Below are 18,312 nucleotides of genomic sequence, written 5' to 3' on the forward strand. Positions count from 1 at the left end.
TCACAATTTCGTGCACCACACACCCATACCACCAACACTCCCAAACTCCCGAAATCTTTCATCATCCAAAATTAACTTTCAAGCCTATATTTAGAATCAAACATTTCATATCAATTCCACTAACATACATATCCAACCACTCATTTCTGTCCAAATCCAAGTTTAGTCAATCATTCCAAACCATTTAAATCAACAACTCTAAAATTCAACAACTTTTCATATATTCAATACCAAATGCAATAGTTTCTAATCCAAACACAATCACACCAAATTCATACACTCCAATCCATCACACTTAGCTGGACTTACCCGATCACAGCCTCAGGACCAAAATTCACGGCGTCTGGCCTAATATTCATCAATTCAACTCATAAATATCAACAATATTAATATAATAATTCAAACCACAATCTCAATCATTAACACCCATTCCATTATAGCATTGACACTAAACCAACAACAACCAACCAAAATCATATTCAACAATTTATCAATTACAACCTTCAATTTCATCTAATCACACAATTCAATCCGATTTCTAGGGGCATTTAGCCTAGAATTTCATGTCACATTACATGGTATTTAAATGAAATTTAAACCGTACCTCTTAGGATGCCAAAATCAAGTCCTGAATCTTGAATCCCACCAAGTCCAATCTCCAAGTTCACCTCAGCTAGGCTCAAGTACCACCAATGATCAACTTGATGCCTCTAATACTCAATCTACACTATTTTCACATAATATACATAATATCCAATCACTAGGGCTTTGTACAATTTGATGAACACATGAGAAATGTGGATCTTACCTTTACCCACTGAGAGATGAAACCTAGTTAGAACTCAAGCTAGAGCTCCCGCTAAACACAAGAATCACCTAGTTTTGTGAACACACAAGCCAAAAATGTTATTCTCATCCCAAAATTGAAACTACAGATTGATGAGGGAGAGGCTTACCAAAATATTTAGATAGAATTAAAGAGGAAGAAATGAGCTTTGTATGGCCGCAAACGGTACAGCGATCAGAGCTACGAAGAGAAAGTTACGGAGGATTGAAGTTTGTGGAGTTACGATTTGAGTTAGTCTTCTTCTCTCTTCTCCCTTCAGTCGTGTCTCTCTCTTCTAAGGGGGGAAAGTATTTGTGTTGTGCTGAAATGGGGCTTATATAGTGTGGGTTTGGACCCACTTGGACCCGGTTCACTTGTTTTAGTCCATTGCCCAGTTTTGGGCCAAAACCTTTAAGATTACTGTTTTAATTCGTATTCCAATTATTTCTACTTTTCAAACTATAAAGTTTAGTTTCTTAACCTTTTTTACTCATAATTAATTGTCTTACTCACAGTGTCGGGCAGACTTAAGCTGGTACTACCAGTTAATTTGCCCAAACGAGTTTTTATACATTTTTCGCATAAAATTACATTTTTCCTCTCGAAAAAGTTATCATAGTTAAATTTTCAAATTCCGAAGTCTTGATTTTCAATCCCATCTAGGAACGTTTTAACTATTTCAATTTAAGATTAATTATCTAATTAATCATTTTTTATCATTTTCCCGGATCTTACACATGTTTGTCCTATACAGGCCGTGAGCTCACGCGTTAGTTGAGTACCCGCAACCCAACATTATGCTAGACCTAGCTTGGATATGGCTTTCCAAATTTATACAGTTAGCATACATATATCTAGGCACTCAGTAATTCTCGTTGAGTTTGATGCCATAATATGCTCATAGTTGGACTGGACAAGAGGGACGAAACCTCAAACCCTACCAGGCAATAATTCCTTCGTAAGCTCTTTTAACTTTAACTTGCTCATATAATATTTTAAAATTCTTAAACATTCAAGATTACCTTTTCGCCTTTAGTCTTTTCATATAATGATCATTATGCATTTTAATATTTTAATTTACCGTCTTAGTCTTATCTTTTTATATAAAGACTATTATGCGCTTCTTTATTCAAAGTTACATCTTTACCCTCAAACTTTTTGACATGACTATTTTGTCCTTAAAGTTTCATTTTTACCCCTTATGACTCTCAAATTATCACTTTATCCCTAAAATCTTTCAAAATGACTATTTTGTCCTTTATTAGCATAATTACACTTTTACCCTCATCCTTTAACATATTTGCACTTTTACCTCTATATTTTATCATATTTATAAATTTACACTTATACTTTACTAAAATTATAATTTTACCAAAAAATTATTTTATTTATATTTTAGTCCACTTTTTTTTTATTAAATTAGATTATGTTACCTATTTGATCGCTACTTCTCACTTTCTATTTCCCATCTCTCTCTTTTTGGGTGCATCGTATATTATTCATATTTACCAAATTACCCTTATGATACTTTAGCTCCCTTTAAGCCATTTTTTGCAAATTTTTATTCTTCTCCTTACTTAACAAATATAAATATATTCTTACAAGTTTCTTCACTTGCTTTTAAACTTTTATAAATTATATTTTAACCCTAAAAGCATCTTACAATTTGGCCTTTATCAATAATCATTCAAAATTCATTCCAAATAATTATAATCAATTTCAAGTGCTCAATCATCATAAAGAATTCAATTAAACATCTAATTTCATCAAATCATCATTAAAATCATTATTAGAATTTCATATGACACATCAGGCAAAATTTTACTAAACTAACGTTTACTTTAACTTGTGAACTTCCTAATTTTAGTTATTAGAGTCTTTTGATTACCACTTCTTCCTAGATCAAAGTTAACATAATCTTTAATCACTTAAAGGCCTTATGGCCAAAAGTTCATTAAAGGAAAAGGAAAAGGTTTCTCACCCTTGGAGTTTGGAATTTTGATGTGTAAATTTCTTGAGGATCCTAGAACTTAATTCATGAATAAGACATCATCAAAAATAATTTCTTGTCTCTCAAGTCATTATGGCCGAATTCACAAGAGGAGAGAATGAGAGAAATTGTTTAGTTGGATTCGATTGTTGATATGAGGCCTTGATCTCTTGAAAATTGGAGGCAAAAGTTGAGAACTTATGGACACTTTCTTTATTTTTCATTCTTTCAAAGCAACGTTTTTTTTCTCCTTTCCTTCTACCTCTCTTTCTTTCTCTCTTATATTTTTAAGTGTTTAACATGATGATATGGTAAATGATATTAATGAGAAAAGAGAGAAATAAGAACTTATAGCCTTAGGAAGATAAGGGTAAAGATTTTTATTGTAATTATCCTTTCTTTCTCTCTCTATGTAACTAAGGATACAAAATTATAATGATCAAACTTTTAGAACATAATGACCAATACTAATAATAGTAGGGTGTTACTCATTGGTCAATCTATGAGACTTTATACTCTTTTACTTAATTTATATATTATTGAACCTATTATGGCACTAATCTATGAATGTGATGTTATTAAAAAATGCTAAACCTCCTCCAATCTCTTATAGTATCAATCCACCCCATAATGTACACAACTATGAACCAACTTCTCAACATTGTTGGCACCCTTATTCACAAGTACCATCCTACCATTCACCTCCATATGATCCTAACCCATACCCACTATACCAACAACCATATGAACCATATTTAGAGGTACCACCATTCCAACATCAATACTCCCAAAAACCACCAATTTCTTATACACCACCTCAAGCCTCTCACCAATATGAACCACCTTTCAACTATGACACCTTTCTCCAAAGTAATAAACTCTCTCTTCCACCACCGCCTTCATTGGATGAAGTTCTCCAACCGTTAATGCAAGAATAAAGAGAGCTTCTTTCCATTCTCCAAAGACGAGAAGAAGACCTCCAAAAGATGGCTACTGTAGCTGAAGTGATGAACCATTTAGTCTCATTGCACTCATGCAACCAAGAAACTCTCATTGACGAATGTAGAGGACTAGCTGAGGAGTATAATGAGAAGGAGAACTTGGAGTTTCATGGTGAAGAAGAGGAATTGGAGCAAGAATTGCAACAAGAGGAGGTAGTCGAGATCATTGGTATTGAAGAAGTGGTTGGAGAATTGAGGGGAATTGATCAAGAACTGGATTTCATCATTAATGATTTTTTGTCCACACTACCAATCCCCTTGATGATCATGTTGAACTTTCTCCCACTGAATTTGGATTTGATATTGAGGTAGACTTTACTCAACCTCCAGTTTATGACTTGAGTGATGGAAAAAAATTTGAAAAAAATTGGTGAAGAAGAGGTTTAATTAGAAGAAGCTTGTCAAGAAAGGGAAGCCCTTAGAAGAGGATGGACAGGAGTGGAATTTTCTTTGTCAAGATCATTGGAAACTTCTCTACCTAGGTCGCCATCTATTTCTTCATTTGAATGGGTAAAACTTATATCCCTTAGATTTATTGTCCCACTCGAATATGGGTTACTTAAAACGGATGATCAACTTAAGGCTGTTTGTGGAGTGAAGCGTAAGAGAAGGATGGTTGGTGCATGAAACTGGCTCCGCACGTTTCACACAGATAGACCGACAAGTATACCAGGTCGTCCAAGTAATACCTCAGGTGAGTGAGGGTCGATCCCACAAGGATTGTTGGTTTGAGCAACCAATGGTTATCTTGCAGATCTTAGTCAGGTGGATAAAAAATATGATTATCACGAGAAAACGCAAAAAATAGATAAATAAATAAAACGTTACTAGATAGGTGTGAATCCAGTGGTATGAGAACGGTTGAGGCTTCAGAGATGCTTCTTCCTTCTGGATCAACTTTTCTCACCATCTACTCTAACTTCTAATTGATTCATTCCATGGTAGGTTGTACATGATTAACGCCGGGTCAGCGGTCATTAATCTCCTCTGCTTTAGATCAAACGTCGGGTCAGCGATCATCCAATTTGAACAGGGGTGAAGCTCTAGCAGTCCATTCCCTTGGTGATCCTACTCAAAACGCCACAGACAAGGTCGATCTTTCAGATCAGAGAATGCTGCATCTTTGGTTCTAACCTATACCACAAAGGCCCTAATCACCCTGCACCTCGGCTGAACTGATGTCTCGAGAAGTCCCCAACGAAGCCGTGGATTAGCCGTCTAAGAGATGTATAATCAAGCTTGTAGTTCAGTATTATCCCGTCAAGGACACGTAAGAACCCATGTGAATAGGGATGACGGTCAAGTTACACTCCCAATTCATTAGGATGAAGAATGAAGATACATCTTAGAATAGAATCAAGCATAGATTAAAATAGAATAGTGATATTATTAATCCGTAAGAATCAGCAGAGCTCCTAAGAGGTTAGTGACTCGTACTGTACAGAGAATAGTGTTCAAAAATAAAGTGGGCAAAGATGAGGTAGAAGATGATAATCCTAAACAAGGGTGATCTCCTCCTATAAATACTAATCTGCTACTAAGAATTACAGAAATAAGATAAACTAGTCTTGTAGTGCGAAAATCCACTTTCTGAGCCCACTTGGTGAGTGTTTGGGCTGAGCTAAGGGTGTCCCCACGAGTTGGTGCTCCTTTTTGGGCATCCAATGCCAGCTTTGGATGCCAACTGCTCCCTTCTGAGCGTTGGATGCCAGGAATGGGGTTGGCGGCTGGCGTTAAACGCCAGTTTTGGGCCTTCATTTCCAAATCAAAGTATAGACTATTATATATTTCTGGAAAGCCTTGGTTGTTAGCTTTCCATAGCCGTTAAGAGCGCACCATTGGGACTTTTTTAGCTCAAGAAATGCTCCTTCGAATGCATGAAAGTCAGATCCTGACAGCATCTGCAGTTCTTTCTCTGTCTCTGACTCAGACTTTTCTAGATCTTCTCAATTTCAGCTAGAATTTACCTGAAATCATCATAAAAATACACAAACTCAAAGTAGAATCCAAAAATATGAATTTTATACTAACTTATAAAAATATAATAAAAGTTAAACAAAACATAATGAAAACTATATGAAAATGATGCCAAAAAGCGTATAAAATATCTGCTCATCAAAACACCAAACTTAAAGTGTTGCTTGTCCCCAAGCAACCAAAAAAAAGTATGATTAAAAAGAAGAGAAGGATACAATAAATCTCAGAGATTTCAATGAAGCTCAGTTTCAATTAGATGAGTGGAACTAGTAGCTATTCACTTCTGAATAGTTTTGGCATCTTACTTTCTTTTGAAGCTCAGAATACTTGGCATCTTTAGGAATTTAGAATCCAGATGATACTATTGATTCTCCTAGTTTAGTTCTTTTTTATTCTTGAACACAGCTTCTTTTGAGTCTTGGCTGTGACCCTAAGCGCTTTGTTTTCCAGTATTACCACCGGATACATGATAAACCACTATTTTATGGTTTATAATGTGTTTAATTGTGTGGTTTTATCATGATCTTTGCCCACTTATTCATATAATTAGCATGCATTTATATTTTCTTCCTAAAATTATTACATGATTGAAAACTTGCTTCTTAGAGACTTTTAATTACGTATTTTAATTCTCCTCTGTTCCATTCGATGCCGTGATCTTTGTGTTAAGTGTTTTAGGCTTTATAGGGCATGAATGAGTTGGAGATTGGAAAGGAAGCTTGCAAAAATGGAAGGAACACAAGAAATTGAGGAGATGATCAGCGAGAAGTGACGCGGCCGCATGAAAGAGAGGAAATCGCAGTGATGCGGCCGCATGGCTCACGCAACCGCACGGATTGGAATAGCACAAGTGACGCGGAGGCGTGGACGACGCGCTCGCATGGCATGTCAAAACGCCGAATGACGCGGCCGCATGAATGACGCGATCGCGTGATGTGCGCGATCTGCATAATCTGCAAAATTCGCTGGGGGCGATTTTGGGCCCTGCTTTGACCCAGTTCTCGGCCCAGAAAAGCAGACTAGAGCCAGAGAACATGCAGAAACCAACAACAACATTCATTCTACAAAGTTTTAGTTTTTAGATCTAGTTTTTACTCCTCCTCTAGGTTTTCTCTCTACGCATTCATAGTTCTTAGGATTTTATTTTCTATTGCTCTTTGCATTGGGATATTGAGAAGAGTTATTACCTCATCAAGACTTCGTCATTCTAGTTCATTTTTTTTACTTGGCTTTACTCTTCCATGTCCTTTAATTTACTCAATTTTACTATTGAATTATTTTAGAATTTATCAATACAAGAATTACTTTTATTTTTAATTGATTCCTTTGAGTTTTATTTATCATGTCTTTCTTTAATTCCCTTTCCTATGTTATGAGTTCTACATTCACAATGAGTGAGTAGTTCCCTAACTTGATGGGGAGTTAATTGAAAGGAACCCTTGAGTTGGGGTGCTTAAAAGAAAAATTGTAATTGGGTTTATTGTTGGAATGTTCTCTAGTCACTGACACTAATCCTTTTCAATTGAGCGGATTGGAACTTGTGAATAGAAACAGCATTCCAACTTGTTTAACTTTCCCTTACCTAGTAAGGGATAACTAATAGAACAACCTTCAATTATCAATTAATCTTGAGAGTACTGCAACAAGAATAGGACTTCCAACTAATCTACTCCCAGTCAAGGCTTTTATTTAAATTACTTAATTTCTCCAATTTAATTTCTTGTTTATTCAACTCAAACTCTTTTTTTTTAAAACATCTGATTAATAAAATAGCACACCTTTCTGCAACTCGTTGGGAGACGACCTGGGATTCATACTCCCAGTATTTTGATTTTAATTTTTGTGACACCCTTCTAAATTGATAAGCGGAATTCTGGTTGGTTAAGAACTATACTTGCAACACATATTTTATAACAATTCTTGACTCACCAATTTCTGCCACGTCAATACATAATCGCCATAGACACTTATGGGTGAATCCCTTAGGATTGTGATTCAGCTTTGCTAGAATCCCCAGCCAGTGGTGTCCAGAGTTCTTAAGCACACTCTTTTGCTTTAGATCACGACTTTAACTGCTCAGTCTCAAGCTTTTCACTTGACACCTTCACACCACAAGCATATAGTTAGGGAAGCAGCTCATTTGAACTGTTTAGGCCAAAATTTTATTTCTTTTAAGCCCTCCTAACCATTGATACTCAAAGCCTTTGATCCTTGCTCTTGCCTAGGGGTGGGCATGGTTTGGATTTTTATAAATCCAAACTGGATCCATTTCAGAACCAGTTTTATGGTTCATAAAATCAAACCAGAACTGGATTGAAGAGAAAAACCGGTTCTAAACCGGTTTAAAAAAATAAAAACCGGTTTTAAATCTAGTTTTACATATAAAACCGGTTTTAAATCCGATTTTTTTTAAATCCAGTTTTTTTTAAATCCAAATCTAAAATCCAGTTTTTTTTATAAAATCCAGTTTTAAAACCAGATTTTTTAACCAAAAATTCAGTTTTAAAACTAATTTTTGAAAATCCAGTTTTAAAATCAGTTTCTTCAAACAAAAATCCAATTTTAAAACCAGATATTTTAAAAAAAATCCACTTTTAAAAATAATGTGCACTAGGTATCAATGTACTAATATAAACATGCAACAAAAAAATGGATAGTAATTTTCTTTGCAACCTATTGGTTAATCCAATAAGGCAACTCAATTTAAAATATTTCTATTTCTCCCTAAACATTTCCTTATTAACATGAATTTGCACGTCAAGTAGTTATTAAGATCAACAACAACATTAAGACTGTTTATTAAGTAAGCCATGCAAAGCAAACTTGAGCAGTAGCATAAAAGTGAAGATTGGATCAAAACAAGAGAAAAATTGGATATGATAGAATGCAGGGTATAGTAGCGAATTTCAGAATATTGATCTGAAAATTACAAAACTTGCATTAACCACATACTTGGTGCTCTGTTTTGGAACCATCAAAGGGCACTTCAAGACGGTGCCTCAAATTTCTTAGTCTTTCTTCCTACAAAAGGAATAAATAACAAAGAACAATAAGCAACAGGTTACATAACAAATAATATATAAACTACAAACAATAGATAAAATTCTACAAAATGCAATAAGATGTCATTCTTCAACATATATTAATATAAAAGATAGGCACACTCCAAAAATAAGACAGTGAAGGAATCAAAATACTGATGAATTATAAGTTTTAATATATTTATTAAGGCTTGCTTTTATCATGTGATAAATTTATATTAATATTTCAACAAAATACACATAATCAGTTCTAAATAAACATCCACTGCCTGCCTACATCTTTACAAACAATACCTCAGACATTCAAGACACTGAGTCGCAATATCAAACTAACTCCAGTGATGAGATCATACAAGCATATACAATGACAATCTTTTCATATTAGATTGAGTCGGCTACATATACAATGACAAAATTGTGCTATCTTAATTATCCTGAAGCTTCTTCACTTACTGAACCTCCTAATTGATGTGCACCCTTTAGTTCTCAAATGACAACAGTCGGCTAAGTTGGGGTTGGTGGGCACTGATTCTAAAGGCATGATAAAAAAAAGTCTGTTAAATTCATAGCTTATCAATTGAATTTTCACCTAGGATTCCAAAATATGTGGGGTTTAGAGAGAATATTCAAAAGCAAAAGCATTTGAATCTATTTGCCAAAGGATCAAGGTCTTGATCACTTGATTTACAAAACGATAAGTACATGATGATTCAAAATACAATAACACTACACATACCTGCAGAGAGCTAAGAGAAAGAGGATGCATCCTATTGTTTGGCACATTTAGAGCAGTAGAAGGTAAAGATAGAATACGCCCGATAAGTGATCCAAATCCTAGTACAATGTTAGCTGCAAATGCAATATGAATAATTAGTTACAGATCACTAAATTATTTGTGCACTAGAAAAGCTAATTTTTACAGAAAGCATGCATACAACCGAATGTCTACTATTTCTTAGTAAAGCTTCATATGTTTTTCCCAAGCACTAAAATGGGGCTATTAGAAATATAAAAAGATAAATCATCATAATCCTATAAAAATAGGAAAATAAAAAAATAATAAAGAAAACCATAGAAAAGTGGCATTAACACAAACACTTGATATGCATAACAGCATAAGCAATCAAACCTTGTTCAGTTTTTCAAATTGATGGAATGGAACAGAACAGAAAAGAACATGGAAGCACCTTTGGCAATTTCAACTATATAATCACAAATGTAGTAAATCCCTATCTACCACTCAATTCCTTTTCTCAGATGATAGATTCACTCGGTGGTTCTTCTCTGTTGCTTCACAACATTTCAATCTACCAAATTAATTACTTAATGGTAAACCTATCTAACCTTGAGGGTACCTAGAGAACGGAGAAGAACAGAGCTGGGTCACGGCGAGAAAAGGCGGACGGTGCCTTGAGGGTACCCAGAGAATGGAGAAGAACAGAGCTGGGTCACGGCGAGAAAAGGCGGACGGCGGAACCGCGGATGGCGGAACAGAGCAGTGGCGTGACACGCTTGTGGTGGTGGTGGCAGCTACGAAACTGCAGTGCCAGTTGCCTGCTCCGGTGCGGCAGTGCCGACTGCGGGCGAAGGAGAAAAGGATTCGTGCGAGTTAAAACTGGTTCACCAAATCAGAAATGAAGAATTAGGGTGTTTTTGAGATTTTGATTTTAATCTGGATCTGGATCTGGATCCAGATTTAAAACCATTTAAATGGATTGGATTTAAAACCAAATTATAAAATAAATTTGGTTTGGTTTGGATTTTTTTTTATTTAAAATTGGTTTTTTTTAATGATTTGGTTTGGATTTGGTTTAAAATCCAAATTTGGGATTTTTTTGCCCACCCCTACTCTTGCCTTTTGGTTTAAAGAGCTATTGGCTTTTTCTTTTTCTTTCTCTCTTTTTTTTCTTTTTTTTTTGCAATTTTTTTTCTATTGCTTTTTGCTTTTTTGCTTCTTTTTCTTGCTTCAAGAATCATTTTTTTTTTGGATTTTCCAGATTACCAATAATACTTCACTTTTTTCATCATTCTTTCAAGATCCAACATTATTAAATCCAAAATCAAATATGCATTGTTCATTCATGCATTCAGAAAGCAAAAGCAATGCCACCACATCAAATAATTGAACTATTCTTAATATATAACTCGAAATTCTATGCACCTCACTTTTCTTTTTCAAATAAAATTTTCTTTCAACCAAGGTGAGAGATATATGGAATATTTCATAGATTTAAGACATAAAGATGATCATGCACTAGAAACAGATAATAAGATAAAATACATGGAAAACAGAAAAATAACATAAGCAAATAGGAGATAAAAGAAATGGATCCACCTTAGTGACGGTGACTATTGCTCCCTCTAGAGAAGCCAATGGACCACTTGATCTCTTCTATGTCACGCCCCTGTCTCTGTTGTTCTTTCCTCATGCCTCTTTGATCTTCTCTTATTTCATAGAGGATGATGGAGTGCTTTTGGTGTTCCAGCCTCAGTTGCTCCATGTTTGAGCTCAGTTCCCCTACTAAGGTGTTCAGTTGATCTCAATAATTTTGGAGAGGAAAATACATCCCTTGAGATATCTCAGGAATTTCATGTTGAGGCGTGAAGAACGGATGCTTGACAGTTTAGAATTCAGAATAAATTCGCGTTGCAAGTATAGTTTCTAAACCAAGCAATCATCCTTTCTTACAAATATTTTGGTTGTCAGAAGTAACAAACCCAATAAAATTTATAAACTGAAGTATTCAAACATCGGGTCGTCTTCTCAAGGAATTGCAGGGAGGTGTTCTTATTATTAGTTATGGAAAACAGTGTTTTTGGATTTTGAAAGGTTTGAATAAGGAAAATAAGTTGCAGGAATTAATAAATTAATATATAATAAAACTCTTGGTAAGGTATGAAAATTCGGAAGTCCTATCCTAGTTACGCTTATGAGAATTGAATTTAATCCCACTTAGTTAACCTTTACGAAAGCAAGGAAAAGTCAAGTGGACTAATTTTTTAGATCCCCAAGTCCTAGCCAACTCCTAAGGAAAGACTAGAGTTAGTGAAATTCAATTCAATTAGAGAAATTAATTAACAATCACGATAAGTTTGATAACTCAAGAGCCTCCAGTTAATCAATTAAAGCCAAGAATATAAAAAGCTAAATAAGAATCATAAATCTGAAATATCTCAATTTATATCAAATAAAGAAAATCCTAACATGAATGGTTCATAAGCCAATTTGGCAACATAAGTAATTAAAGAAAAGCATTAAAGTATCTGAAAGAAAAAGAGAAATATAAAGTAAAAGGAATATTGAACCTGGGAAGAAGTTGAAATAATAAGTTGAAATAATAAGAAATCCTAATTCCTTTAAGAGGAATCCTAATCCTAAATCCTAAATCCTAAGAGAGAGGAGAGAACCTCTCTCTCTAAAAACTACATCTAAATCCTAAAAATTATGTATTATGAAAGCATGATCATGAATGAATGGATTCCCCCACTTTATAGCCACTAATCTGTGTTTTCTGGGCCACAAACTGGGTCGAAAACAGCCCAGAAATTGCTGGAGAAGAAATCTGCCACGCTGATATTTGCTGTAACAGCCCAGACCACCCGCTAGCACGATATTGTCTGCTTTGGCACACAAGGCCTCACGGTTTTGCCTTTGACGATAGGGATGATGGCCAAAGCCCCCCACACTCACTCGTCAAAACGCGTCATGCTAGGGAGAGGTATCCACACCCTTAAAAGGCATGCTTCGTTCCCCTCTCCAACCGATGTGGGCCTTACAATCCACCCCCCTAAGGGAGCCCAGCGCCCTCGCTGGCACATCGATCCGGGTTCTGGCTCTGATACTATCTGTAACAGCCCAGACCACCCGCTAGCACGATATTGTCCGCTTTGGCACACAAGGCCTCACGGTTTTGCCTTTGACGATAGGGATGATGGCCAAAGCCCCCCACACTCACTCGTCAAAACGCGTCATGCTAGGGAGAGGTATCCACACCCTTATAAGGCATGCTTCGTTCCCCTCTCCAACCGATGTGGGCCTTACATTTGTCACTGCGATGCATCCGCGTGGAGCGCGCGTTTGCGTCACCTAGCGTCAGAACAACTATGGCATATTATATATGAAATCGAAACCCCGGACGTTAGTTTTCCAATGCAACTAGAATCGCATCGTTTGGACCTCTGTAGCTCAAGTTATGACCATTTTAGTGCGAGAGGGTCAGGCTGACAGCTTTGCAGTTCCTTCAACTTCTTGTATTCCTTCCACTTTTGCATGCTTCCTTTCCATCCTCCAAGCTATTCCTGCCCTGTAATCTCTGAAATCACTTAACAAACATATCAAGGCATCGAATGGTAATAAGAGAGGGTTAAACATATCAAAATTAAGACCAAAGAAGCATGTTTTCAATCATAGCACAAAATCAGGAAGAAAAACGTAAACTCATGCAAATCATTTGAATAAGTGTATGAAAGATTGATAAAATCCACTCAATTGAGTACAAGATAAACCATAAAATAGTGATTTATCAACCTCCCCACACTTAAACATTAGCATGTCCTCATGCTAAGCTCAAGAGAAACTATAAAGGAGTGAAGACGAATGGTAAAATGTATGAAATGCAACCTATGAATGTAACTACATGCAGAATAATTTGTTACCTACTTAGTTAAAAGTAAATAAGTTCTCCAAGATAAACATAAGTTAGATTCCACTAATTTAAATCATACAATAAAAGACAAGTAAACTTGTAAGAAGACAGCTCATGAAAGCAGGGAACATAGAATCAAGCATTGAACCCTTACTGGTAGTGTATATGCACTCTAATCTCTCAAGTGTATAGGGTAATTCACTCTACTCTTCTCTAGTCATACTTTCTAAACTTTGTTCTTCATCTAACCAATCAACAAATATTTAATGTACCAATGCAAACATCATGAGGTCTTTTTAGGGTTGTAATGGGGCCGAGGTAAAGGTAAGGATATATATATATATATAAGTGAGCTAACAAAGTGAATCCTTGATTAGTCTAAGATCTCACCTAACATATACATACTTTATATAATTTAAAATTCTTTACCTAGCTACCCGAATTTTTCCCACTTTTGTATTACATGCTCATGTATCAAACTTATTTTTGAATTTTGTTCCATGTGCATTGATTCTTTTTTTATTTTGCATTTGGGGTAATATTTTTTTTATTTTTTTATTTTTTTATTTTTTTGTATCCCCTTATTTAATTACTTAATAAATTTTTTTTCCTTTTTTTCAATGCACATGATAATTTAATTATTTTGATTTCACATGGGCATGCTTCCCAAATTTTCAAATAACTTATTCAATTTAATTCTTTTTTTTTTCTATCATCCCATGTTCCCCTAAAATTCCCCATTCTTAAAATTATACACAATATCTATCTTAAGCTAACCAAGGATTCAACTTTGGATTTTTATTTTGTTTTTCTGCTTAAGGCTAGTAATGTGGTTATGGAATAGAAGGGGGTTAAAAAGCTCAAAGTGGCTAACAAAGGTGACATAAAAGGGTAAGCTTATTTGGGATAAGTGAGTGAAAACAAGTAATGGCCTCAATCATGTGCAAGCATGTAAATACACTAAATAATGGACATATAGAGTGGAACAAAGTAAAGATTGCAATTATAGAGAAGAAACACACAAGAATAAAAATATTATGGTCAAATAATATAACCATATAAATAAGCTCAAAATCTCACAGGTTGTGTGTTCTTTAGCTCAAAAACCATGTTCCAAATACAACTTCCAAACAAGTTTAACACAAAAAAAAATTTTTTTCAATTTAAATTAGAAAAAGAAAATATTACTTCAACCAAGTAGTAACTAAATGCATAAAATCAAACAAATATGCAATCAAATATGCAAATGCAACAATGAACAAACAAAGAAAATAGAGTATTGGTGTTGGAAAGAAGGTAACTAACCCCTGGAAGTTGGTATCGACCTCCCCACACTTAAAGATTGCACCGTCCTCGGTGCATGCTAAGATGTGCAAGTGGATGGGGGTTGTGGTTCCTCAGCTGGTGCTCTTTTTTTTTTCCTTTCCTTGCCGGTGGTTTGGGAGTAGCTTTCTCTTTACCCTTCTTGGTAGCCATCCGAAAAGAAAAAAAGAAAGTAACTTTTAAAGCTAAGGGTTAGAGCAAGGAAAAGAGCAGAAAAGGTGGTAATCAATGCACAATAAAGAAGAATGACGTTAACACATGGTCATGACTACATGTGAAAAGTTCATCAATGGAAATATAGCAAGTGCATGTAATGACAATTAAATGCAAGATGTTTATTGGCATGCTGGCAAAGGCATGAGTGGCATAGATCAAGCATTCAATGTCCAAGTTAGATTACCAAGTCTTTCAAACTAACATGTTTGTAATAACAATTATATTTAATTAATAAAAGAGTAAAGTATTATTTTTGTCCTCAACGTTTGGGGTAAGTCTCAAAGTTGTCCCTAACATTTCAATCGTCCTATTTAAGTCCCTAACATTTCAAAATTGACTCAATGTTGTCCTGCCGTTAGGATCCGTTAACAGAATTGACAGCAGGACAAAATTGAGACGATTTTGAAACGTTAGGAATATTAATAGGACAAAAACGTTGGGGCCAAAAATGATACATAGAAATAAATTTTAATTTTATCATTCAATAATATCATTTTTTTACTATACACAGTATTCAATTATTTTTTAATCACATCTAAGTAAATTACACTTAATCTTATTACTTTCATTCTAAATAAATTAAATTTTTTATAATTTTACTCTTAAAGATTTTTAATTATCATGAAATATTTGTAGAATGATTAGTATATAACATTGAGTCAATTTTGAAACGTTATGGACTTAAATAGGACGATTGAAACGTTAGGGACAACTTTGGAACTTACCCAAAATATTGGGGACAAAAATGATACTTTAATCTTAATAAAATATAAAAAGAGTTTTGTGAAAAGCAAGCATTTAGAGTAGTAGAATAAAAGAAATCTAAAAATAGTGCACAATGCCATAGGGGCTTTTTCACAAACACATAGCAAGCATGGTAAATAAGCTGTTGAAAGTATTAAATTGAACATGCAAGCAACCCTTTAAAAGGTAATATATAATTATCAAATAATTTCTTTAATAATCCACAAAAATATAGAAAATAATGAACCAAATAAATTTCTAACACCAATGAAAATAATGCAATGAATGAATGTATGCAAATAAATTAAATGAAATAGAATGAAAGTGAAGAGGGATGAGAAGTTAAAGAGATGAAGAAGAAGTAAGTAAGAAAAGGAAGAAGAAAGAAGAAAAGATAGAAGAAATTAGGATTAGAAAAGAAAAGAAAAGATAATTGGCGCTGATCTGGATAAGTTGTGCGACGCAGGCGACGCGGACGCGTGAGTGACGCGGTCGCGTAGTGCACGATAAGGTCAGGTGACGCAGACGCGTGGGTCACGCGATCGCATGGCCTGATTTGTGCGATTGGCGTGAGTGCAGCCTCGCGTTCGCGCAACTCTCTGTTCAAAACTCTTTTCACCAGATTTTTGGGTGACGCGGTCACGTGGTTGACACGATCGCGTGGATGGCCATATTTTGAAAATGACGCGGACGCGTGGGGCACGCGGTCGCGTGATAGGGCTTGTGCTTCTAGCACGAGTCCAGCCACGTTCCAGCCCAACATTCTGCCATACACCCCTTTACGTCGATTTTGCAGGGTCACGCGTTCACGTGGGTGACGCCGACGCGTGGGAGGCATTTTTCCCACATGACGCGGACGCGTCAGCGACGCGGTCGCGTGGATCAATTTGTGCCAAAGGCACGCCTCCAGCCACGCTCTCGCGTGACTCTCTGTTCACTTTTCTTTTCTTTCTAATGTACTTGTGACGCGGACGCGTCAGCAACGCTTACGCGTCGCGTGTTTTTTTTTTTTTTTTGTGCAATATGCAGATGCAAATGCAGAATGCAGGTGAATATGCAGGAATTATGAATGAACATGAATGAAAATAAAATAAAATAAAACTAAGAACAAAAAGGAAAGAATATACCATGGTGGGTTGTCTCCCACCTAGCACTTTTAGTTAAAGTCCTTAAGTTGGACATTTGGTGAGGTCCCTGTTATGGTGGCTTGTACTTGAACTCGTCTTGAAACTTCCACCAATGCTTGGACTTCCAATAAGCTCTATCAATACCAAGTAAATTCCTCAAGCTTTGATGGAGTTCTTCACAAGCTTTGAGCTCCCAAAATTGATCCTCATATATTCCTGGATCCCAAATCTTGTTTCTACACCCGTCTTCAAGTTGATTATCATGATTCCATCCGGGTGCTTCAGCCTTAGAATTCTTACTGAAGCGTCCAAACAACTTCCTAGACCCATTCAATTGTGCTCTACACCAACCTTTGTGTTTAAACTTAAAGCTTCCAACCATAATGAACCTTGCAGGACAATTCTTACCACTGACCATCTTCCTCTTACTCTTAATGCCACAAAGAGCTCTAAGTTGACCATCCGTCTCCAGTAGCCCATATTCAAGTGGGAATGTAAAGGTCAAGGATAAGAATTTTACCCACTTGAACGTTGTGTTGGACGGTAATGGCCTTGGGAGAGGTGTTTCTAATGAACTTGCAAGCTCCACTTCCTTGTGCTCTTCTCTGACAACTTCCACCTCCTTGTAAGCTTCTTTAATTTCAACCTCTTCCTCTTGGTAGCTTTCTTCCAATTCAATCTCCTCTTTACTGCTTTCCAATGGCATGGGAGGTTGTGCTTCTTCTTCTTGAATCTCCATCTCTTGATCGACCTCTTCCAAGTCCTTAATCATGACATGCCTTGGAGGTTGTACACCCTCCTCAACATCAAATACAACCATCTTGGAAGGAGGTTCTATGTCTTGACTTTTCCATGGAGGTTCAGCATCTCCCAAGTCTTCAACCACTTCTTCCACTTCAATAATTACTGCTTTGTCCAGTAGTTTTAATATAAAATCGTACTCATCCTTGATGATTTTCTTTCCATGACAACTCCTTTCAACTATTCTTTCATCTTCAAGGGTCTCTCCTATCTCCACATTTTGGGCCTCCTCTTGCTCTAAGACAAAATCAGACTCCTCCTTGATGTCTTCCTTCACTAATTTTTCAACCACTCATTTGACTTCAAGGGTCTTTACTACCTTCACCTTTAGGGCCTCCTCTAGCTCCTTATGAAGTATGGATTCGCGAAGATGATCCCTTCTCTCTTGTTCCATGTCAATAGCATCATTGGGATCACGTTGCTCTTGGATTGATGGATGTGGGTGCTCTTCCATGGATGGTGGTGATGGGATGGAGAGATCATTCTGTGGTTGAAAAGGAAGTGCACTAGAGCTTGAGGGTTGATTGTTGAAGGTATTTGGTGGTCTGATTTGGGCGACGAGAGCTTGTATAGTAGAGTTTAGATCGGTAAGTGCTTTCTCCAAGGAGGTTTGGGGTGGA

The sequence above is a fragment of the Arachis ipaensis genome, chromosome B05 (genome assembly GCF_000816755.2).
Source record: "Arachis ipaensis cultivar K30076 chromosome B05, Araip1.1, whole genome shotgun sequence".
Lineage (NCBI taxonomy): Eukaryota > Viridiplantae > Streptophyta > Magnoliopsida > Fabales > Fabaceae > Arachis > Arachis ipaensis.